At 39.4% G+C, this 23215-nt stretch overlaps 1 long non-coding RNA gene across 2 annotated transcripts in view; it reads right to left on the bottom strand.

Moving 5' to 3' along the window:
• Positions 1 to 11173: 11173 nt before the first annotated feature.
• Positions 11174 to 23215, bottom strand: part of LOC141786545 (uncharacterized) — a 30958-nt gene continuing 18916 nt past the window's right edge. Inside the window, exons 1-4 of one of the 2 annotated variants that reach the window (XR_012597826.1) lie at positions 21355 to 22579; positions 21140 to 21245; positions 15021 to 15237; positions 11174 to 14510 (exon numbers count right to left, since the gene is read on the bottom strand). This is a non-coding gene — a long non-coding RNA (uncharacterized LOC141786545). Of the gene's footprint in view, positions 14511 to 15020; positions 15238 to 21139; positions 21246 to 21354; positions 22580 to 23215 lie in introns of those variants that run through there. The other variant, XR_012597825.1, reaches the window with a different exon arrangement.

The raw sequence follows: 23215 nt of genomic DNA, 5'->3' as shown, positions 1-23215 counted from the left end.
TTTTGTGCTGATTTGTCTTATTCAGCGTGTTTTCTAGTCTTTTTGGTGTTTCTCGCCCCGCAAAGCGTTTTGGTTCATTACAGCGACTCTCTGATGCAGATTCAAGAAAGACCGAGGAATTATCATGCTTTTGTGGCACTAATCCTGAAATGAGCAAAACACAGTGCAAATACATGTAATTCGGTGTCCTGAGCCTTTTTCTGTGCTGTTTTGGCATCCAGCATGCGATTGAAGTGCTTTCTATGATCATTGCAAATTTCTGCATTCTCTGTCCTCTTACGCTTTTTCCTGCAAATACTGTGATATTTGACCCCCAAAACGCGAGAAACTTTCAAATTCAAGGGAAGACAAATGCGAATAAGAGTTAACAGTTTGATTAAAATAATAGGTCATTTTCATGTTTTTCTCGATAAAGCAAAGCGCTTTTGGTGCTAAACCACGACTCTATGCAGGTAGATGGGAACTGTAAAACAATTGTGCTTTTGTGACACTATGACAGAAATGATAAATCAGAGTACACTCCGTTTCCTGAGCCTTTTTTGTGCTGATTTGTCTTATTTAGCATGTTTTCTAGTCTTTTTGGTGTTTCTCTCCCCGCAAAGCGTTTTGGTTCATTACAGTGACTCTCTGATGCAGATTCAAGAAAGACCGAGGAATTATCATGCTTTTGTGGCACTAATCCTGAAATGAGCAAAACACAGTGCAAATACATGTAATTCGGTGTCCTGAGCCTTTTTCTTTGCTGTTTTGGCATCCAGCATGCGATTGAAGTGCTTTCTATGATCATTGCAAATTTCTGCATTCTCTGTCCTCTTACGCTTTTTCCTGCAAATACTGTGATATTTGACCCCCAAAACGCGAGAAACTTTCAAATTCAAGGGAAGACAAATGCGAATAAGAGTTAACAGTTTGATTAAAATAATAGGTCATTTTCATGTTTTTCTCGATAAAGCAAAGCGCTTTTGGTGCTAAACCACGACTCTATGCAGGTAGATGGGAACTGTAAAACAATTGTGCTTTTGTGACACTATGACAGAAATGATAAATCAGAGTACACTCCGTTTCCTGAGCCTTTTTTTGTGCTGATTTGTCTTATTTAGCATGTTTTCTAGTCTTTTTGGTGTTTCTCTCCCCGCAAAGCGTTTTGGTTCATTACAGCGACTCTCTGATGCAGATTCAAGAAAGACTGAGGAATTATTATGCTTTTGTGGCACTAATCCTGAAATGAGCAAAACACAGTGCAAATACATGTAATTCGGTGTCCTGAGCCTTTTTCTTTGCTGTTTTGGCATCCAGCATGCGATTGAAGTGCTTTCTATGATCATTGCAAATTTCTGCATTCTCTGTGCTCTTACGCTTTTTCCTGCAAATACTGTGATATTTGACCCCCAAAACGCGAGAAACTTTCAAATTCAAGGGAAGACAAATGCGAATAAGAGTTAACAGTTTGATTAAAATAATAGGTCATTTTCATGTTTTTCTCGATAAAGCAAAGCGCTTTTGGTGCTAAACCACGACTCTATGCAGGTAGATGGGAACTGTAAAACAATTGTGCTTTTGTGACACTATGACAGAAATGATAAATCAGAGTACACTCCGTTTCCTGAGCCTTTTTTGTGCTGATTTGTCTTATTTAGCATGTTTTCTAGTCTTTTTGGTGTTTCTCTCCCCGCAAAGCGTTTTGGTTCATTACAGTGACTCTCTGATGCAGATTCAAGAAAGACCGAGGAATTATTATGCTTTTGTGGCACTAATCCTGAAATGAGCAAAACACAGTGCAAATACATGTAATTCGGTGTCCTGAGCCTTTTTCTTTGCTGTTTTGGCATCCAGCATGCGATTGAAGTGCTTTCTATGATCATTGCAAATTTCTGCATTCTCTGTCCTCTTACGCTTTTTCCTGCAAATACTGTGATATTTGACCCCCAAAACGCGAGAAACTTTCAAATTCAAGGGAAGACAAATGCGAATAAGAGTTAACAGTTTGATTAAAATAATAGGTCATTTTCATGTTTTCCTCGCTGAAGCAAAGCGCTTTTGGTGCTAAACCACGACTCTGTGCAGGTAGATACATGGGAACTGTAAAACAATTGTGCTTTTGTGACACTTTGACAGAAATGATAAATCAGAGTACACTCCGTTTCCTGAGCCTTTTTTGTGCTGATTTGTCTTATTTAGCATGTTTTCTAGTCTTTTTGGTGTTTCTCTCCCCGCAAAGCGTTTTGGTTCATTACAGTGACTCTCTGATGCAGATTCAAGAAAGACCGAGGAATTATTATGCTTTTGTGGCACTAATCCTGAAATGAGCAAAACACAGTGCAAATACATGTAATTCGGTGTCCTGAGCCTTTTTCTTTGCTGTTTTGGCATCCAGCATGCGATTGAAGTGCTTTCTATGATCATTGCAAATTTCTGCATTCTCTGTCCTCTTACGCTTTTTCCTGCAAATACTGTGATATTTGACCCCCAAAACGCGAGAAACTTTCAAATTCAAGGGAAGACAAATGCGAATAAGAGTTAACAGTTTGATTAAAATAATAGGTCATTTTCATGTTTTCCTCGCTGAAGCAAAGCGCTTTTGGTGCTAAACCACGACTCTGTGCAGGTAGATACATGGGAACTGTAAAACAATTGTGCTTTTGTGACACTATGACTGAAATGATAAATCAGAGTACACTCCGTTTCCTGAGCCTTTTTTGTGCTGATTTGTCTTATTCAGCGTGTTTTCTAGTCTTTTTGGTGTTTCTCGCCCCGCAAAGCGTTTTGGTTCATTACAGCGACTCTCTGATGCAGATTCAAGAAAGACCGAGGAATTATCATGCTTTTGTGGCACTAATCCTGAAATGAGCAAAACACAGTGCAAATACATGTAATTCGGTGTCCTGAGCCTTTTTCTTTGCTGTTTTGGCATCCAGCATGCGATTGAAGTGCTTTCTATGATCATTGCAAATTTCTGCATTCTCTGTCCTCTTACGCTTTTTCCTGCAAATACTGTGATATTTGACCCCCAAAACGCGAGAAACTTTCAAATTCAAGGGAAGACAAATGCGAATAAGAGTTAACAGTTTGATTAAAATAATAGGTCATTTTCATGTTTTTCTCGATAAAGCAAAGCGCTTTTTGGTGCTAAACCACGACTCTATGCAGGTAGATGGGAACTGTAAAACAATTGTGCTTTTGTGACACTATGACTGAAATGATAAATCAGAGTACACTCCGTTTCCTGAGCCTTTTTTGTGCTGATTTGTCTTATTTAGCGTGTTTTCTAGTCTTTTTGGTGTTTCTCTCCCCGCAAAGCGTTTTGGTTCATTACAGCGACTCTCTGATGCAGATTCAAGAAAGACCGAGGAATTATCATGCTTTTGTGGCACTAATCCTGAAATGAGCAAAACACAGTGCAAATACATGTAATTCGGTGTCCTGAGCCTTTTTCTTTGCTGTTTTGGCATCCAAGCATGCGATTGAAGTGCTTTCTATGATCATTGCAAATTTCTGCATTCTCTGTCCTCTTACGCTTTTTCCTGCAAATACTGTGATATTTGACCCCCAAAACGCGAGAAACTTTCAAATTCAAGGGAAGACAAATGCGAATAAGAGTTAACAGTTTGATTAAAATAATAGGTCATTTTCATGTTTTTCTCGATAAAGCAAAGCGCTTTTGGTGCTAAACCACGACTCTATGCAGGTAGATGGGAACTGTAAAACAATTGTGCTTTTGTGACACTATGACAGAAATGATAAATCAGAGTACACTCTGTTTCCTGAGCCTTTTTTGTGCTGATTTGTCTTTTTTAGCATGTTTTCTAGTCTTTTTGGTGTTTCTCGCCCCGCAAAGCGTTTTGGTTCATTACAGCGACTCTCTGATGCAGATTCAAGAAAGACCGAGGAATTATTATGCTTTTGTGGCACTAATCCTGAAATGAGCAAAACACAGTTCAAATACATGTAATTCGGTGTCCTGAGCCTTTTCTGTGCTGTTTTGGCATCCAGCATTGTATTGTTATGTTTTCTTTGTATATATTTATTCTTCATTCACTGTCCTCTTTTTTTTTACTGCAAATGCTGTCATATTTGACCCCCAGAACGTGAGAAACTTTCAAAACAAAGTGAAAACAATGGCGAATAATTGTACTTTGGGCTTAAAGTATTATTTTGAATAATAAGTCATTCATAGGTTTTTCTTGCATAAACAAAGCGTTTTGGGGCTTAGCCAGGATTCTTTGATGCAGATGCATGAGAACTGTGCAAATGAATAGTTTTTCATTATGGAAAAATAACCAAAATGAGCAAATCAGAGTACAAATCCATGTTCTTCCGTGTCATGAGCCTTTTATGGCATCCAGCAGGGTATTGTAGTGCTTTCTATGATTCTTGCACCTTTATGCATTTTCTGTCCTCTTTAGCTTTCTTTTTCCTGCAAAAGCTGTGATATTTAACATCCAAAACGTGAGAATCTTTCAAATGCAAGGGAAAACAATCGCGAATAAGTGTTTTAAAGCTTAAAGTATGATTTTGAATAATATGTCATTAATAGGTTTTTCTCGCAAAGGCAAGGTGTTTTGGTGCTTAACCACGACTCTTATATGCAGGTGCATTAGAACTGTACAAATCAGTAGTCCATTTGTGACACAATCACGAAAATTACTTGTTCCGAGAATTTCTCCTATGTACTGACTCTTTTCGGTGTTGTTTTGTCATACAGCATGTTATTGCAAATGCCCTGCACATGCCCTGCAAAGCGTTTAGGGTCATTACACTGACTCTTTGTTGCAGGTACAAGGAAACTGTGGAATCATGATGCTTTTGAGACACTATTACTGAAATGAGCAATTCAGAGTACAAACACGTGTTATTCCGTGTCCTGAGCCTTATTTCGACATCCAGCACGTCATTGTTGTTCTTTCTGTGATCAATTGCACTACTGTGTTGTCTCTATCCTCTTCAGCTTTTTCCTGCAAAAGCGCTGGTATTTGACCACCAAACCTGAGAAACTTTCAGATTCAAGGGAAGATAATCCGCGAATGAGTGTACCTAGAGTTTAAAGTTTGATTTAAATAATATGTCATAAATAGGTTTTTCTCGCTAAAGCAAAGCGTTTTGGTGCTTAACCACGACTCTGTGATGCAGGTACATAGGAACTGTAACATAATAATGCTTTTGTGACACTATGACTGAAATGAGTAAACCAAAGTAGGTACTTTTTCCCGTGTCCTGAGCCTTTTCGGTGTTGTTTCGTCATACACCATGTTGTCATGGCTTTTTGGTGTTTCTCGCCCCGCAAAGCGTTTTGGTTCATTACAACGACTCTCTGATGCAGGTTCAAGAAAAACTGTGGAATCATTATACGTTTAAGACACTTTTACTGAAATGAGCAATTCAAAGTACCGATACATGTAATTCCGTGTCCTGAGCTTTTTCGATGTTGTTTGCCATGCAGCATGTTGTTGTGTCTTTTTGGTGTTTCTCGCCCGCAAAGCGTTTTGGTTCATTTCAGCGACTCTGCGATGCAGATTCAAGAAACTGTTGAATCATTATGCTTTGGTGACACTGTTTCTGAAATGAGCTGAAAATCCATGTAATTCGGTGTCATGAGCCTTTTATATGCTTTTATGGCATCCAGCATGATATTGTAGTGCTTTCTATGATCATTGCACCTTTCTGCATTCCCTGTCTTCTTTAGCTTTTTCCTGCAAAAGCTGTTCTATTTAACTCTCACAACGTGAGAAACTTTCAAATTCAAGGGAAAAAAATCGCGCATAAATGTTCTTCAAGCTTAAAGTATGATTTTGAATAACATGTCATTAAAAGGTTTTTCTCGCTAAGGCAAAGCGTTTTGGTGCTTAACCAGGATTCTATGATGCATGTGCATGAGAACTGTGCAAATCAATAATGCTTTTGAGACACACTCACCGAAATGAGAAAATCAGAGTTCACCTCCCGTGTCCCGAGCCTTTTCGGTGTTGTTTTGTCTTACGGTATGTTGTTGGGTTTTTTTGGTGTTTCTCGCTCTGCAAAGCGTTTTGGCTCATTACCACGACTCTGCGATGCAGGTCAAAGAGAACTGTGGAATCATTATGCTTTTGTGACACACTCACTGAAACGAGTAGTTCAGAGTACATTATCCGTGTCCTGAGCCTTTTCGCGATTGTTTTGTCATACAGCATGTTGTCCTGTCTTTTTGGCGTTTCTTGCTCCGCAACGCATGATTATGCTTTTATGACATAAGAACTGAAATGAGCAAATCAGAGTACAAATCCATGTAATTTCGTGTCATGAGCCTTTTATGTGCTTTTATGGCTAAAGTCAAGCGTTTTTGGTCCTTTACAACGACTCTATGATGCAGATTAATGGGAACTGTGACAAAATAAAGCTTTTGACACTACTACTGAAATGAGTAAACCAGAGTCCAGTGTCCTGAGCCTCTTTGTTGCTGTTTCGTCATACAGCATGGTGTTGTTGCGCTTTTGTCATTACACATCAATACCTCTGCTTTCTCTCTCCTTTTTAGCTTTTCATATTTGACATAGTTACGAGTTACATCAAAATGACTTCGGAAACAGCCCAACATGTTTTCATGAGAACTTAAAGCACGATTTAAAATATTTTTTCATTTTCCTTTATCGCTCTGCAAACCATTTTTCTTTCACTAAACAGGTCCATGGGTATTGCCGTCCTCACTACTTTGTCACTTAATCACTTCTGTGTGATCTGTGTTGTACAAAAATCCATCTTATTCACTGTTGTGCGTTTTCAGTGCTGTTTTGGCATCCGGCATAGTACTGTTGTGATTATTGTCATCATATCATATTTCTGCTATCTCTGCCCTCCGTAGACTTTTCCTGTGTTGCATTCATATCCAGGAGAAAACAATCGGAAAATGTGTGTTCAAGAGTGATTTTGAATGATGAACAAAAAGCTTTCAAAATCAAACATCAAACGCTTTGAGTTACTTACAAAAAGCTGACAGACGCAATAAAGATGTCTTCAGCATCTCAAATCATAAATTGAATCATGACATGGTCTTTTTTGCTCTGCAAAGCCTTATATGCATAAAACTGTGATGTGCTTTTTATTTGGATCAGTATTTAATTAACACATAATTGCTTTTAAGCTCATGTCACATAACTTTAGGTAATACTTTTTGAATGAGTTGTAACGACGTGCTATTTCACTCTGCAAAGGTAGAAACTCAGCTATGGCTTCTAAAAACATGAGCGGTTGTTGCTTTTTAGTGAAAAAATTACAATATTATCACTCAATATTTTTATGTGCTTCAGAATGCGTTATCAGCAAGTTTTACTGCCTTTATGGTACTTGGAACTAAAACGTGCAAAGCTGTACATTGTGACCACAAGATGGCAGCATGTGACTACAAGTGAAATCACCGCAAAACAATTTCATCTTCAGTATTCAGGCTGAACAATATTGAACTGGAAAGGTGCCTTGCAGAAAATGCGTTGAAAGGCTGACACCAAATACTGCAATGCAAAACTGTGAAATTAATTGCACAAAAGCAGTGCATGACAACTGAAAATGCAAAACATGTAAAATAAAAACTACATAAAGTTGTGGTACAAAGCAATGAATGACAAAATGTGAAATAATATTGCACAGAGCTGCGAAAACATTTGCCTGTGGAAAGACAGTGAAGATCATTGTCTTTACACCCCAGGAATAAACTACTTTCTGGGAAGTAGAACCAACCACTTCCACAGTAAGTGATACTTCATCATGTAAAGCCTAAATGAAAAACATACACACAGATGCATGCATGATGCACACACACACACACACACACACACACACACACACACACACACACACACACACACAAACGAAAGTTGAGTTTATGTGTATATTCACGTGTAGTCTATTATTGTCTCATTTTAGTCTGTTGGAGCTATTCAGTGACCTGATCCCATCCATTCACAAGAGAGGGCCACAAGAAAAAGATCTAAACCACCAAGCTACAACCTCACAAGTGAGGAACACCTTAGCTACATTGCCACAAAAGATAAAACCAAACCAAAGCAATTAAAAAAAAAAATAAAATACAAAAGGGTAAAAAGGTCAACAGGAAAACACAGCAAGACAACCAGCCATGTCACTTCTGTATGGCTCGCCATGGTACCTGGTGATCCAAAGGCAACAGAGGAATGGATCATCAAGTCTCTAACTGCTCGGTCAGGTGCCATGAGAGCTATGGCGAAAAGAACGGCATCTGTGGCGATGACGGCTTCACCTGTTAGGAATGTGTCTAAATTCGTATTTTAAGTAACAGTTTTTGCATAAATCCCATTTTAAGGCCTAGTAGGTTGCAGTTTTTATTGTTTTTATCAATGTGTTTTATGCCAAAGTTCACATTGCAATTTGCGATGAGCATATCAGTTGGTGTCTATTTATTCATTCATTTATTCATCATTTACTATGTAATTAATTGTCCTGATAATATGAAATAAATTATGTTGCCACATCGATAGTTGTTTAACAATAAAAATTAATGACTATCCCTTTGCAGCTGGACTGGCCCAACTTACCCGATAAGCGTCCCATTTTACCTGATCAGCTGACCCATTTTACCTGAACTCTGCTTGTGTAAAAAAGTTGGCACAGCTGACCAATCAAGACCTGTAGGGCCTAAAAAAAATACTGCATAATTCCAACACAAAATGTAAAGAAAACAACCATTATTATTAGCCATAAAACCACATTTTAATAGAATGCATTGTTTTTTGTAAATGCCTGAAGCTATTTACCAAGAAGTGGCCCAATTTAGCTGATGTCACCCTACATTGTGACCACAAGATGGCAGCATGTGACTACAAGTGAAATCACTGCAAAAACATGTCTTCATCTTCAGTATTCAGGCTGAACAATATTGAATTAAAGATACACCACCCACCCACCAAACCCAGTTATGAAATTAATGGTACAGGCGTAATTTTAGTATGTTCTGTCTTGATGTGCGCGCTGCACAGGATCTCATGTGTTCACCTCTGCTTTATTGTTCCAACGGTGGCACAGCAGCAGCCTTTGGTTTTCTCTTCAAGCCTCTCAAACCTTTTCTGAAGATTTTCTGAGTTTCCTATCTCTCATTTACCTGCAGGAGGCCTTGTCTCCATTGTAACTCCACATCACTCATCCTTCCTTGCTGGACATGACTGACCCGTTTTCTTGAGCTCCATGTCATTTAAATCCTCTTCACCTTTGGCTGCTATAGAAATACAAAAGAAAAACAATTCCCACCCTGATCATTCATCAGTGTTTACAGATGCACGTTTTCTGTATATAAAGTCAGCGCAAGCAGAAGTGCCCCTGTCACTCTGTGGTTTACATTTGCTTTAAATTTCATCCTGATCAGTTTGCGGAGTCTGATATGATGATCAGTGCGGTGCTTACGCTGAGTTCACTCGTGCATATTACACTGCAGCTGATCGCTGTTCCTTCTCCCGCTCCCCCAGGAGTCACCTTTCTGCTCTCTTTGGGATGGAAGTTATAGTTTTGCTGTTTTCCTCTCATTCTTTAAAAATCAGCAGAGGAGTTTTCCTCCAGCTTTCAGAGATCAAACCTGAAAGCCTTCATGCCACTCTGTACCTCTGTGCAGGGGCGTGTCCAGACTTTCAGACTGGGGGGCGCAAACATATAAATTATTACCATTTGTCTTGACTCACTACTTTAACTATGAGTAACTATGGTTGTATAACTATTATAACCCAGTGTATGATTTTAGAATAAAATGTACTGTGCATCAGCCTGTCTAATAAATTAAAAAAGACTTTTTTTCAAGCCCAGATAAAAAGATAGAGCTGACTGTAAACTGTGCCATTAGATAAGGCTAAACTATGTTTGTGTTAAATTGATAATTAATCTATAAAGGTTTTAAGATGTAGTATGTTTTTATGTATTTAGCAGTCGGGGGTGGGCCGCGAAAATGTCTGAGACTTAAAAGTGGGCCCTGAGTTGGAAAAGGTTGGGAACCACTGAGTTAGAGCATCCTGTCTCTTATGAAACTCCTGAGCGCAGTGAGTGTGTGTTGAAATTTTCAGTTTGCAAACCAAAAGCAATTCAATGATACTTGTTCAGTAAACAGCAGTGACTGCATGCAGAGTATCTAATCCTAAAGAGTAAATTAATACAAGACCACATCTCTAACAAAGACATCAAAATTATGAGTGCTTTGCATTATGTTGAAGAGATATAGTGTACTTTATAGTGGACGTGAGAGATTAAGTGTTGGTGAACGATAACCATGTGTGAATGATACAGCATTCATTTACAGAAGTCAGTGCTTCAGAGTAAGGGGGCCCCCAAATGAAATTTGCCTAGGGCCTCATACTCACTTGGGCCCTGTTGTATTATTTGGTTGCAAAGGGAAACTGATATCATGGAACCAAAAATATGGCTCCAATATTGTGCAGATCTACTACTCATGCTTAGCTAAAGGGGTGATTCAGATAAATGTTAGGGAAGAAAAAAGCATTTCAAACAGGAATAAAGATATCGCCTCATCTTAGAAATAGAATGGACCTTCAGAAGTCTAAAAGAGTACCAAGTGTAACACAGATCAGTAGCTATATACACACTATGTAGTCTTGTGTGTATATACAGGAATTTTTTGGGAAAATTGTTTCAAAGTGTGCTTTTTAACAAGGATTGGAGAATGGACCCTTGTATGCCTTCTGTTGGGGTTAAAATCAAGAACACCTATAATGAAAAACTGTGGAATGTTGACCTATGCTGCAAGAAAGTTTGTAACTTAAATGGATTTCAGAAAAGACACCAACCCTCTCAAGAATGGCACAAAGTTACATTTGCACTGCTTCCCATAGATTATTTGACATATCGCACCAAAAAGGAAAATTGGAACATTTCATCATACATGGACTCCCTTTCTTGATTATGTGGGACCGAGAATGTGTATGGTATTCTGGCAGATGCATCCTAGACTGAAGGGGGTTCGCTAAAAGAGAAGGAGAGGTTCTGTTGTCTGTATCAGTTCATTCCCCATATTTATCTATGTTTATTGTGTGTAAGTTTTGTCATGTTCATCTGTGCTGTGCCTGTATACAAGTTTGGGGGATTGTGTTGATTGTGTGGGAGAGAATAGAACAGAAAATAATAGAATAGAACTTTATTGTCATTGTAACATGTACAACGAAATTGAAATCACGGCAGCAATCAAGAAAACAAAAGTAAGAAAGTGCAAAAAGGTCCATAATAGATGATGACAGCTTGTCCATCATTCTCCAGTTCAACCAGTTCAACCAGACTCCACCTCCACAGGGTCCAGGACTGAGCTTCTTCAGTCATGCTCCATCTCTGTCTCCTGTATCCTGTCTGCTCACAGCAGGTGAAGCTCTTCCAACATGGCGTTGGTGTCTGATGTTAGCTTCGTTAGCCATGTTTGTGAATAGCATGATGTGACTCTGCCCTCTGGTTTTCCCTCTATTGCTGGGTTAGCATAGCTAGCTCGTCCATCTTATTGGAGATAGATCCTACGTCCCCAATAACAATGGATGGAAAGACAGGTCCAAATCGTCACTTCTTAGCTCACACCTGAGGACCAGCATGTCGTCCTCACCTCCTTCTCCTCACCTTGTGGGAAGACATCAGGCCTTACACCAGTTAGCATTGACATGCTACAGACTGCTAACAGCTGAGTTCACATGTAAACAACGTGGCCATGGTTACATGTAGGATCTCCAGACAAACACAGGAGCAAAAATAGTAAAAATATCACTGAAGCCACAAAAAGTTTTGTGTCCATGACCAACAAATGAGCCAAACAAAGAAATGATCTACTCCAAATACAAAAATTACGAAAAAGAGACAAAAAAAAAAAAGACAAAAAATGGACAAAAAAAGAGAGAGCTGCTGCAAAAGGCAGCCATAGCCAACAGGGCGGCGCCTAGCTCTGTGTTTCTGACTGTATGATGATCCATAATAGGAATACTTGAGTCCAGATCAATGTGAGAGGATGACAAATGCCCACATTAAAAGTTATGTGGGTGATTTAATCAGTTATTATGTGAGTAAAGCAGGGTCACATTATCTGATGGCTACGCTGTTGTCTCCTTACAGCATGTTCTTAAATAGTTGTTTTTTTAAATTATAGCCACAACACTCATTTTAAATTTTTACTCATTTATTGAACATGTTTAGAGGGATTACATTATATGACGATCGTGAAGATAAGTATAGATGAACTAAAACGTAAATTTAAAAGGATTTGTACATGTATCTCATGAGAGAGCAGGCACAGCGAACTACATATTTGAAACAGTTCATATAGACTTTTACATAAAATGTAGCTCTTAGCAAACGTAGATTATAGTATACATTTCCTTTAAAAGTCGCCTGATCTAATGTAGGGTTTTTAGTTCCTGGGTTATGTAGCTGTATATACGATGGTTTCTCCTTTATCAGTAGGAAGCCATCACAAGCGGTGCTTACTCGTGGGTAGCAGATAAAGCAACATCAATCGACTGCTTTGTATAAATTACACACAATTTCTTCAGATTTTGCAAACATTTACCCCAGATGTATCTTTGAGTACGCCATTTATGTAACTCAACTTCTCCTCCTCTTTTTTGGACAATGCACACATAGTCAATGCCCGCCATCGCCCCCTGCGGTCACATATTCCGATGGTCACAGGTTTCAGTGCAGCACCGTTCAGACATCTAGCTGCATGCAATTATTTATTTCGTCCACTAGATGTCACAGTTGTGCCGTGTAGCACCGCTAAAGGAACAGAGGTACAAGGGAAATTTTAGAAGACAATTCATGTGTTTTACTGTCTTCTTACACTGAATAAATACTGGAAGAATTGTGAATATGTCAGCTCTCCCTCCATGTGCCAATCATCGCACGTTTCACAGACCTTGAAAACATTTTATTGCTCCATTCATCCCTTGTGGCAAGTGTTTGCAAGTTTCAATGAAGGTAAACTACCGGGATAGATTACAGATTAACTGCAGTGCGCATGTTTCGTTTCGACATAAAGTTGTCCTCTTTTTGCTCCTTTTAAGTTCTAGAGTTAATTTGATGAAAGAAAAAGAAGCATGGAGCTATTTTTTTCTAGGAGGAACTAAAAACGGGAATTTCTTCAGTGGCTTCTAATCAAACTTTCTCAATTCACACAAAAATTGCCCCTAGATGTGGACTATTTCCAGTTTGTTGTCAACCAGGAGATGCAACTTTTTAGAACATTTTCCAGCCAGGTTGAGATGCCGGAGAACATCACCCATGCTTTTACTGAGCTGTTAGCGCTGCACAAAGTCTGATCAATGAGACCAAGGAGTTGAAAATGCTGACATAGCACGGTGCATGTTCACTTTCAGGGGGTGTGGCAGGGGCAGTTTCCCGTCAGGAAAGAGGGTGCACAATCAATGGTATTTATGCATTTATTTATAATTTTCAGCAAAAAAAATCATCTATGGTAAAAAAACAAAACAAATGCACTGTGAGAATTTGAAGTTAATTGTACTTGTACTAGAACTTGTACTAGAACGCCTGTGGCGAGACGCAAGGATGGCTGTAACAAATGTGCACTATGAGAGTCTTCACAGCCTTGAAGATGAAGGTCTTCTAGATCCCTCTGATAGCATCCACCTCTTCTTTGTCCAGCATGTTTTCCTTCCGCATCTGCAAAGGGACCTGGGCCCTGTTCTACGAAGCAAGTTTAGCCTAGCGAGATAGCCTTGGAGCTACCTCGCTGAAGAGACCACAATCAAAATCAGTCAGAGAATATTGTGGGCTTTTGTTATGTTGAGGTCCCTCAAAGAATCGACCTTCAGTTCCAGTCACCATTTCAACATAAAAACAAAACAAAACAAAACAAAACAAAGCATTTACTGTGGTGCTCAAACAAAATAATTTGCATGTTTTTATAATTCTTCTAATTTGTACCAGCAGTAAATAAGACTTTAGACAGGAAAAGACAGGAAGAGAAGAGAAACAAAGTTTGCAGCATAACACACTTCTCAAGAATAGAAATCCTTCAGTAAGTGCATATCTTTTTTAACAGATGAAAGTTTAACATAGGATGGCCTCTTTTTTATTTTCATTTTTTTACAAACTCTCATTCAGTAGCTTAAAGATCATAAAATTGAACCCCTTTAAGACACATGGTTCTTAGGAGAATCATGGACAGGGGTCAGGGACACAGTTTTGTTAGAAAAGCCAGAACAATATGACTAAATAATTAAATCAATATCTAAGTCTTGATCTAATTTTCTGCTTGCTCTGTAAGACTCTGTGTAAGACTGAAAAAGTGTTGCTGGTGATTTACCAGTGACAATTTTTTTTCGGACGCCACCTGTGTCCACCCCTGTGGACACAGGTGGGTGACTCCAAAGAAGGTGACTGCCAGTGTAGCAGTGGGGGAATTTTTCTGCTGGCGTTACCACTGCAGAAGGCCTCTCTCAAGGATGTTTGTTGAGATCTGGATATGGAACTGCTTTTCAACATCAACTCCTCGACACATGGTTTCCAAGATATCATCAACACTGTCAAACAGTAAGCATAATCAGTAGATGTAAACTACTTGTGTTGAAAACAAATGCACAAGGATAACTTCATGTATTTACACACTAGATTTACGTTTTGATGACTTCTCCATTTTCCTGGCTCAAGGCATTTGCCTTACCCGTCTCAAAATGGTCTATTCCTCTACAAAAGTACAATAAGAATCTTGGTTGAAAAGAATAGCAAAAACGGGTAATGTAAGTTGCATCTTCAAGTAAAATAATCCCATATAATACATGTAGTATCTTCAGATATTTATGAAGAGAAGCACGCATTTACTTATTATTCGACTTAGCTTTTAACTTGGGGGGGGGGGGGGGGGGGGGGGGGGGGGACTTACAACAGGTTTTCTATCACAGCAACTTGTTTTTTAATCTTCTTCACTCTTCAGTGCTGTGTTTTGTAGATTATCTACAACACTAAATCAGTAATCAACTAATTTGCATAACAAGTCACTTGTATGTTACGGTTGCATTTTCTTAATATATCACCTCTTCATGGCCCATATCCCTGGACATGTCGGCATGCCTTTTTCCAAGACCAGCCTGGGCAAGGTCAAACTCTTCAGAAAGAGGTTGGGGTTGTCTCCGGATTCAGGTTTAACAGTTATCCATAGATGGTATCCATAGCTAAAAGGCCTCCGAATTTTTAGATGCTGTGCCATAGGTTTTCAAACTCTGTATCTTTTGCTTTCCAGAACAAGATTTCCTGTGAAAAAAAATGGGAGAGATCTGATTTTGAAATATAAAGTCCGAATTTGAAATATAAAAATACTGTTACCATACTATACTAAAAATACAAAAAAGAATTAAAACATGACACACACACACACACACACACACACACACACACACACACACACACACACACACAGAGATAACCTGGGCCCATATTCACAAAGGTTCTCAGAGTCCTCTCAGAGAGCTCCTAACTAAAAATTCCTAGCAAGGAGTCTTAGCTTAAGAGTGATTCAGGAAGGTTGTAAGAGCAACTCTGAGCAAGGAGGAGACAGAAACTTTTATCTTAGGTTGTGTCCGAAATCATTCACTCATTCTCTACTCACTCCTCACTATATAGTGAATTAGATGTAGTGGACTACATCAGCTAAATTAAAACAACATTTCCAACACTACTCACTCACTCGCCAGCCGCTAACAGTGACGTAATTACACTTGCATCGCTCATGGACGGCTAGGGATTTACAGTAATTATTACTCTCAAACACTGCAAAACGGAATGCAGCATAAAGTCGAAATGATGAGAATAAAATTGAAATTTCAAGATCAAAGTGGAAATGACTAGAATAAAGCTGAAAAACAAATTCAAGATCAAAGTCAAAATGACGGGAATAAAGTTGAAATGACAAGAATACAGTCAAAAAATAATTTGAGATCAAAGTCGAAAGGACGAGAAAAAAAGTCAAAATAACCTGCTCTGATGTTTACCGGCAGTACGCCGGTTACAGTCAGGTCCTCAACAGTCACAGACACAACTTACAGTAGTAACAGCTGCCATACAGGAGCCTAAATGACAATCTTCGGAATCTGTGTTTGTGTGACAGGGTTGGTCTTTTATATTTTTATTGCATGTGGCGTTATATGAAGTGTGTGGGTAGGTAATGACTTTTCTGACTGGCCCTGAAGTACCCCCCCCTAAAACCAGCTCATTGGAGACCGGCGGGCAGGACTTCAGGACAGACACCTAAAAAGAGCAGCAGATAGCAGAGAGGGACGACAGTAGGACCGCAAGCAAAGCACGAGAAGCAACCCTGAAAAGACCCGATTGCTCTAGGAAGAAGAAGCAGCAGCCAGTTGTGGGCCTTTACGGTTTCCTGTGAAGAGAAGGAGGCTGATGTTGGGGAGTCACCGTGGAGTTGCCAAGGGGACCGTTGCTGTGAGGCACTGGCATTAGCTTTGAGGAGAAGCAACGTTGGATGCACCCCTCTCTGAGTTAAGTACCCTCACAGGACCTTTTTATATTGAACCTTGGACACGGTTATAATTGGGTCAAGGAACTTTTTAAACACAAAACACCAGTTTCATTCTTTTCTCTTTGTGGGTTTTAAGTGTTTTAAGGGGTTTAAGATCCTTTAGGGAGCTATTCTTTTATGCTAGTTCTTTTTTAGGATTTTACTCAGACACTTCTTTCTAGACCTGCAACCTGTCACAGAGCCATAATGTGTGTGTGTGTGTTTTTGTCAAAGATTTTCGTTATATTTTCTGTTATGTGTACAGGAAAGAAAAAGACATTTCAGGTACACAAAGCAGAACAATTTCGGAACAAAAACATTATATTCAATCACACTTATTCACACTACAAGAACTAAGAGACAAGACAACACACTCAATCAACATGGGGTATCAACAAGTGGACAAGTGGTATCGCAGAAATGAAGGGGAAGGGAAAGACAAGAGAAAAAGAAAGAAAAAGAGGAAAGGAGAAACATGCATTTAAGTATGTAATAATATTCAAATAATGAAAATAAATAAATAAATAAATAAGAAAATTAATAAATAAAGAAAGAAAGAAAATCAGCAAGTCAGTAGTTCATAGGTTTTCAGCCTCAATGACAGGGTATCTATATGAAGTAAAAAGGGTTGCCAGATTTCATGGGAGGTCTTAAGGGAACCTTTCAGGGAGAATCTGATTTTCTCAAGTCTCATGCAATGTAAAATTTCTTGAATACATCTGTTATGTGTAGGTGGGGATAAATGAGTCCATTTAAGAAGAATGAGCCTACTTGCTAGCAAGGTAGAAAAGTCAAAAATACAATATGAAAATTTTGACCAGCCAGAGGATGGAAACAGTCCAAAAAGAGCAATAAGAGGGTCGGCGTTCACAGTGCAGCCAAGGACTTTCCCTAATGTATCAAAAATGGTGCCCCAAAAATCAGTCAGTTTAGTGCATGACCAAAACATATGCATGTGCTCAGCTGGAGACAGTTTACACCTGTTACAGGAGTCGTCTCTATCTGGATAGATTTTGGCTAGTCTCACATTAGTGAAGTGTCTCCTGCGTAAAATCTTACATTGTAGAAGTTGTTGTCTGGCGCATATAGAAGAAGTATGAGCAAGGTTAAGTATGCGGTTCCTTTGTTTGTCGGAGATTGTGATTCTGGGGTCCTGGTCCCAAATAGCCCCGAGGGAGTGGAGGGAGGTGGGGTTTATTCTGAACATTGAGTTTTACAAGACTGAGGTCTGGGATTTATGGTTTACTTTGGTCAAAAGAAGGGAATCCATCAAGGTCTCTGGTCTCTTTATTTGACCAGGATTCAAAAGCTGAGTCGGAGCAGGATGGAAGAAATAAAAGGTTTTGATAAACTGGAGCAAGTTTCGATGAGGAATGTAGGCCAAATTGTTTCCTTAATTGACTCCAAATTTTCAAGGTCTCAGAAATAATGGCGTTCTGTGCTATTCGCTTGATTGGTGAAGGTAACTGTGAACAAATCACTGACCATAACGCAACGGGTGAGGAGGCTAGTTCCATGCAGGCCCATAGAGGGTGATTATTAGGAGCCATCTTAACATTCCAATAAAGGATTTGCTAATATTGCTAGCCCAGTAGTATCAGTAAAAATCAGGTGAGGCCAGACCCCAGAGAGATTTAGGAAGTTGGAGAGTTGATCTTTATTCTAGCTTATTTATTGCACCGTAAAAAAAGGAATTAATCAGCTGGCCAAGTGAAGAAAAAAAAGATTTGCAGATGAGCACTGGAACATGTTGAAAGATATAAAGAAAGCAGGGAAAAGTACCGTCATTATGATCAGGTTGATACGACCTGGTAAAGGTAAAGGGATAGTGGACCACCTGGTCAGATCTGATCTGCAGTGCTCAAGTAAAGGTTGAAAGTTTTTTGCAAAAATACTCAGAGAATGGTTTTGTTACAAGAACACCAAGATATTTTAATCCTTGGGTCGTTTTCCTAAAAGGAAAGAGAGCGAGAGGGAGGTTCTCTGCAGTGGAGTTAATTGGAAGGTACTCGCTTTTATGTAGGTTAATTTTTAGAGGTGTCCCAGTCCGATATTAATATCGGATATCGGTCCGATATCAGCAAAAAAAAACAAATATCGGTATCGTATCGGAATGCATCTAAAATCTCCGATATAAGCACTCTGATATAAGCAGTCCATTCCAGACTCCGCTCCTGCTGTTTTTATTTGATTTATTTAGGTTATTTTCTGGATTTTCTAATTTATTCTTTATTTTATTCAATTACTAGTATTTTTTCATGTTTAATGTTAAAATTTCTGTTACCCGTTGGTTAATAATAGATGGGTCAGTTTTTCCTCATACCTACTGTTGCTGACTGCTGTTCTTTGTTTGAATAAAATCACTGAATCAAGTCTTTTCTAACATGACAGACATACTACAAAATAAGTAATAAAAGTATGCATGTTTAATGCTGACATTGTATCGGATTAATATCGGTATCGGCCAATACTCAATGCTGCAGTATCGGTATCGTATCGGAAGTGAAAATGTAATATCGGGACATCCCTATTAATTCTATAGTCAGATAATTTCATAAATTGTTCTAGAATATCCAAGATAACAGGAAGTGATGAAGTTGGATCGGTGATGTAAAGCAGAAGGTCATCTGCATAAAGAAATAAGCCAAATCGAGAAAATCCCTTCAAATTTATCTTCATAACGAAGCCATACAGCTAAGGGCTTGACGGCTAGAGCAAGCAGAGATGGGGAAAGCAGGCATCTCTGACGAGTGCCCCAGGATAAAGGAAATGAATTAGATTTTATACCGTTAATATTAATCTTAGCCACAGGGGGAAATGTAAAGAAGCTTAATCCATGATATGAAGTTGGAGTCAAAACTGAATTTACTTAGAATATGGAACAAGTAGCTCCACTCGACCCGATTAAAAGCCTTTTCGGCGTCTAGAGATAGGATGATTTCAGCCGGGATGGAGTCTGAAGAAGAGCAGATGATGTTGAATAACCTTCTAGTATTACTGAAAAAGATTGTCGACCAGAGATGAAACTGGTCTGGTGCGGGTTCGTTAGCGTAGGGGTGACCTTCAGGAGACGAGTGGCGAGCACTTTGGACAATTTTTAGAGTCAACATTTAAGAGGGAGATGGGCCTATAGCTGCTGCAGTGGAGAGGATTTTTATCTTTCTTAAGTAACAAAGTTATTGACACTTCTGAGAATGTAGAAGGAAGTTTCCCTCTTGCAAACGCATCATTAAATACCCTTGCTAGGATGGGAGCTAGTTTGCTAGAAAAGGTTTTGAAAAATTCAGTGGAGTATCCGTCCAGGGGATTTGGAGCTTTGTAAAGACCCGATAGCTTCTTGGACCTCAGCAAATGTTATGGAGGCTCCTAGATTACTAAACACATTGTTGTCTACTTGAGGGAATGTAAAGTAGTCTAGGGGGTTTGGCTCTGACCAGTTGTGGAAGGAGATTTCGGACGAGTAGAGTGTTAAATAACAATTAGAGAAAGTATTAAAAATTTCCCTAGGATCTGTTGTAACTAACCCAGCTGGGGATGCTATGTTAGGTATGAGTTTAGAGGCAGTTGCAGAGCGGGCTTGATATGCTAATAGTTTGCCAGGTTTATCAACTTGTTCAAAGAAGCGTTGCTTTGTTTGTAAAAGCTGAATTTCAACTTTGCTGGTTGATAGCAATTCATATTGAGACTGTAGCTGTAATCTCTTTTTGTATAATGCAGCTGAGGGATTGGAGGCGTATTAGGCATCTAAAATACGGATTTTATCGGATAGTTCTGTCAACTTAGAAAGCTATGATTTTTTAGAATGGGAAACAAATAAGATGATCTGCCCGCGTAAATATGTTTTAAAAGAATCCCACAGTATATCACTGCTGATATCAGGCATGTCAATTATTGTAATTGTTAAAGAAGAAATTGATTTCCTCAATGAGAAATTCTTTAAATTTAGCTTCAGAGAGCAACTGTGACTTAAATTTCCAGAATTTGTGAGCAGGTCTGCAGAGGGAGAAAGTAATGTCTACTGATGCAAGGGCATGAACAGAGATGACTATACTATGATATTCACAGGCAACAGTACTGTGCAACAGTTTATTATCCAGTAGGAAGAAATCTATTTGTGAGAAGCTATGGTGCACATGAGAAAAGAAGGAAAATTCTTTGTTGTAAGGAAACCTAGTTCTCCAAGGGTCAGACAATCCCAAATGGTCTGTATGAAATTTTAAGGTGGTTGCTGATTTTGTTTGAGCGATATGTTTAGCAGATGATCTATCAAGTGTGGTGTCCTATACCAGATTAAAATCGCCCCAAACAATGATAAGGTGGTCTTAAAGATTAAGTGAAGAAGAAAAAAAAAAAAAGATACAAATTTTTCATCATTCCAAGTGGGAGCATACACTGAAGCCAGGACTACAGGGGTGGTTTGTCAGAGACTATAACAACACGTCCGTTAGGATCAGATATAGTAACAGAGGTTTCGAAGGAGTTGTATAACAATTGCAAGCACCCCTTACCCTCTCAGTAAACCCAGAGTGGAATAAGTGACCCATCCAAGCCCTTTTTACACAAGATATTTCAGAATTGCGAAGGTGAGTTTCTTGTAAGAAGCACAGATCTCCCCTTCAGGTGTTGCACGTGTGATATTACCTTGTTGACTTTGACGACATCATTCATTCCTTTGACATTCCATGAGACGAAACGAAGATTTCTACCAGACATCAAGATGGATTATTCGCAGAACTGGCTGACTGAGCTGTGAAAAGAGCAGAGAGAGAAAATGAAACAGAGAAAGAGAGCAGAAAAAAGAAAAACAAGGAGGAGGGATAACAAGATACAAGGAGAGACAAAACACACACACATACTTGTCATCAGTGGCGAATCGTGGCCCCAGCCACTGGGCCTCCAGTAGGACCATGGGACCACACGTGGCAATAAACAATAAAACAAAGAAATAAAAACAATAGCCAGAATCATGTGACATGGAAGTTTAGTATATTGATAGTTTTGTGGGATTACAAATTTATCATGTGCCTGAACACTGCAACACTTAACACAACTTCAAACAATTAAAAAAATTAAGATATAAAATTGTACAAAAAACAAAAACAGGGTTTCAAGTAATCCAGCAACCACACAGTCTTCTCCATTACTTTCCGCCATTTCTATTCACGTTCTGCCAACTAGATCTTCTCTTTTCTCCTCACTCATTCACAGCTACAGTTAGGCGTTTATCCATCAAAGTGATACTCTGGGATGGAACAAGTTGGGTCCTATCACAAGGTTTAGGGCAGAAATTACCCCTACAGCAGTGTTTTTGTGCAGCAGAAGCCCAGAGCACTCACACCAAACACCTCCTCCCTGCTCGTGTGCCGGTTTCTAGTGATGCTACAAGATGTGCCGAGGCTTCGAAGCGCGCATCGAGGCTTGCTTCATTAGGAGGAGGAGCCAAAAATGATGACGTCCAAAGCCTCGTTGCCCGACTGTACCACGTGACTGCTTCGGAAAGTGGTTCAGAGCTTACCGAGAGGTTTGACAGCAGCATAAGCCCATCAGGCTCCATTCCAGGTGATATTTTTTACTACTTTCTCCTGTGTTTGTCTGGAGATCCTACATGTAACCATGGCTGCATTGTTTACATGCGAAATTAGCTGTTAGCAGCCTGTAGCATGTAAATGCTAACTGGTGTAAGGCTTGATGATTTCCCTCGAGCTGAGGAGGAGGTGAGGACGACGTGCTGGTTCTCGGATGTGAGCTGGGAGGTGACGACGTGGACCTGTCCTTCCATCCATCGTTGTTGGGAACGTGGGATCTAGCTCCGGGGGATGGACGAGCTAGCTATGCTAACCCAGCGGCATCGTGCTGTTCACAGACGTGGCTGACGGAGCTGACATCGGATGCCACATTGGAGGAGCTTCGCCTGCTGTGAGCAGACAGGATCCAGGAGACAGAGACTGAACAGACTGCTGGGGAGGCTCAGTCCTGGACCCTGTGGAGGTGGAGATTGGCTGGGCTGGAGAGTGGTGGACGGGCTGTCATCATCTAATTTCTTATGGACATTGTTGCACTTTCCATGCTCTTTCTTACTTTTGTTTTCTTAGATGCTGCGGTGACTCCTGAATTTCCCCTCGGGGATAAAGAAAGTATTTTCTATTCTATTCTATTCAAAATGTAGGCTTTTGATAGAGTTGATCAGTCACTTATAGTGTTGATACTAGAGTTGGGAAAGCAGTTTTAGTTTTCAAAATAAAAAAGAGTAAAATCTCCCCTGTACTGTATATTATATTATATTGCCCATATATAAGCATATTCAGTGCTCCCTAGTTCCACACTTTCACTGTGCTCTGCCTGTTTGAGCTCATGCAATTTTCCTAAAGCAACAGAAAAGCATTATTACACAACCTGCCATATCATTGATACTACCATTTATGGGGAATTTACACACAGAATATTAAAAAATGCTGTTTTATATGAACATGTGTTCATTTATGTAGAGAATTTATTTTGTTGAACATTTTTTTATTTTCATTTTTGTAATTAACAGTCGTTCCCAAGAGCAAAAATAGGCACAGAAGTTCAATCACACATTATGTGGTTAAGCTATAACTGCCTGTGATTGTGTGCCTGATCAGCAGGTGGTTTCGTGAGCACATGAAGCTTCGCGAGATGAACCCTTTCTCAAACCACTTGGGCTTAAGTGGTTCGATGCTTCATGAGGCTTCATCT

This window comes from Halichoeres trimaculatus, unplaced genomic scaffold (genome assembly GCF_033239565.1).
Source record: "Halichoeres trimaculatus isolate MK-OKI-2021-1 unplaced genomic scaffold, fHalTri1.1 fHalTri1_scaffold_42, whole genome shotgun sequence".
NCBI classification, from domain to species: domain Eukaryota; kingdom Metazoa; phylum Chordata; class Actinopteri; order Labriformes; family Labridae; genus Halichoeres; species Halichoeres trimaculatus.
Note: the sequence above shows the minus strand (reverse complement) of the source record. Positions and strands in the feature narration are given on the sequence as shown.